Consider the following 2,855-nt stretch of genomic DNA (forward strand, 5'->3'; position numbering starts at 1 on the left):
CATTCTGAGCTGGTCCTTGAACCTTTGCAGGGTTAATTTCCCACCCTTTACTTTTCATATGCTCAATTAGAAGGGTCAAACTCCTTTCCACTACTTTCGCATCTTTTCCCTGTATCATGATATCATCAATGTAGTGGGTAAGCTGTACACCAGGTAGCTTTAATTCATCCAACTGTTCAGCCACAATCCTGTGACAAATAGTGGGGCTATGTATGTACCCTTGTGGCAAGCGAGTAAAAGTATATTGTCTACCCTGCCAAGTGAAAGCAAAGTGGTCCCATTGTTTAGAGTCTATTGGGATGGTGAAGAAGGCATTTGCCAAGTCAATAACTGCATACCAAGTCCCATCATATTTCTGGATCCTTTCTATTAAGGTGATGGTATCTGGAACAGCAGCATACAAAGAAGGAGTCACCTTATTCAACTGTCTATAATCCACAGTCATTCTCCACGTCTCATCTGATTTTCTTACTGGCCAGACAGGATTATTCCATCTTGTGGTTGTAGGGACTAACACTCCTGCTTCAACATATTCCTTTATAGTAGTGGCAATTTCATCTTGCCCACCTGGCACACGATACTGTTTTAAAGTAATTACTTCAGAAGGTTCAGGCAAAGTGATTGGGTCCATTTTTAGTTTTCCTACTAAAACTGTATTAATTCCTATCTTCCTCACAGCAAATTGGTATCTTCCTTCAGGTAAATTCAGAGTCATGCCTCTCAATACATCTATTCCAATGATGTATTCAGGAATGGGTACAACAACCACAGTATATTCCTTCTTAGGTAACTGCCCAATTTTCATTGTTATTTTAACCTGTCTGGCTGATATTTCAGCATCTCCTAGACCTGTGATGGTAATAGGAGTTCCATGTTTAAACTTATCAGGGTTTCCATAGATAAGTGTGGCCTCAGCCCCAGTATCAATCAGTGCCCTAGTCACAGTAGTTGATCCATTCTTCCAATATATTGTTAAACCAATATGGGGTCTGCTATCTCTTCTGCATATTTCTTTTATCTGGGCTGGGGCTTGGCCTATCTCCTATTCCCCTTGAAGGTGGGGCAAACTTGGATACAAAGATTCAGATTCAGAAATACCTGCAGGGGTGGTTCCTGCTTCCCTGTTCATTCTAATGCTAAGTACCTTTTCTTGGTACAGCTTATGCAGCTCTTCAGTTGGAATACCATCTATTCTTCTAAAGTCCACCCCAGCTCTTAATAGAGCAGTAAACAGTTCCCTTCTTGTGGGTCTATTTTGTCTCTGAATCCTCTGGCTGTTTACTCTTCTCTCTCGAGGCAATTTGTCTTTTTCCCATTCCCCTAAATCGCTTAATTGTGAAATCTTATCCAGCACCTCTGAAAGAGGGTACCCTATTTCTCCAATTAAAAGAGTCATAATTAGGTGCTTATATGCAGGAGGAGCCGTCTTCACTATGATATTTCTATGAGGAACTCCTAGGGGGGTATCATAATATGCATTTGCATCTCCAATCAGGATAGCAGTTTTCATTACCTCCTCCTTTAGTTTTCTCATACAGTCTCTAAGTGAGTACCAGGGTCTGTCTCCCCTAGGCCACATAGATTCAGTTGGATATTGCTTTTTGCAACCTTCTGCAGCTAAAGCTAGAAGACTCGTTTTGTTATTTCCTCCTTGCATATGGTGATCCCTAAAAGCCTGGTGTACAAAAGGATTCTGACTGATACTTATGAATTTTAAACAGTCCTCATTGTCCAGTGTTATTCCTCCTGCACCTTCATCAGTGATTCTTACTATCCAAGACACTAAAGACTCCCCCATTCTTTGGGTAAATCTACTCAATATATCAGTGATCTCCTGTTGAGTGAAATCCTCAATTATCTCCCTGGACTCTGTTTTGCCTCGGTGGTTCTCCTGCCTTCTTCTTCGTATGGGGAGAGCTTCTACATTAGGAGACTCCTCATCTAACCTTGTTCCATTCTCCTCACACACATTCTCCTGGAAGCAGTCAGGGCAACTCTGCCCAGCCTGTACAAAAGCTGCATGCACATTCCTTCTGCTAGTTTTTTGCTTCCTTTTAGCTACATGAACAGTAGCTTGCTCCTGGACCACATGGGTACCTCCAGTTTGCTCTTCTGAGTACTGTGACACAGAAAAATCCTCAGGCAAACCAGCTGAATCCCTAGCCATCCTAGGTCTTTCCTTCAGCAACTTATCCCTAGTTTTACACATAAGGCAATAACTTGTTAGCAGCACCCAGCCTCTCCTGCACACTCCTGCCAGTTCTTTGCCTGGTTCTATGGGTATTGCTTTCAAACATCTTTCCAAATCTCCAGGTTCTCCCTCTCTTAGCCTTGGTTCCCAGTTTTCACAGGGCCCTGTGCTTTTAGCCCATTCTCTGGCTAGAGAGGAATAAGGCAAATCCTCCCAACCAGGAATAGCCATTTCTCCCTCTAAAGCCCCACTGCTTCCAAATAGAGGCCTGACATTTTGTGATCCCATCCTGGTCGCCAAATGTATCAGCAATGCCATATTCACAATGCCTATAGAGATTACAAATATGCTGATATAATTATCCATCACAAAATATGTCAGGTTTGCCATTTGGGGAAATAAACTAGAAAATTTATTAAGATACCAAAAGACTGAGTCCCAAAACCAGAAAGTGAAAGCCATCAGAGTAGTTATGATATTGGCACAGGTAGATAAAGTAGAAAGCACCCACATTCTCAAGCCTTTAAAACAGAACAGGCTACCTCAGGCAAAGGTCCTCCTCTCCCCACTCACAGCAACCACCCAGCATCCTGGAAGAGCACTCCCAGCAGCTCCGGCCCCTGGCAGTGCTCAGCCGGAGTCCTAACTCAAAAAAAAAAAAAAG

This window comes from Petaurus breviceps, unplaced genomic scaffold, assembly GCF_028583685.1.
Source record: "Petaurus breviceps papuanus isolate PSGF00001 unplaced genomic scaffold, PetGlider_PUasm1.0 90895, whole genome shotgun sequence".
In the NCBI taxonomy this organism is placed as follows: Eukaryota; Metazoa; Chordata; class Mammalia; order Diprotodontia; family Petauridae; genus Petaurus; species Petaurus breviceps.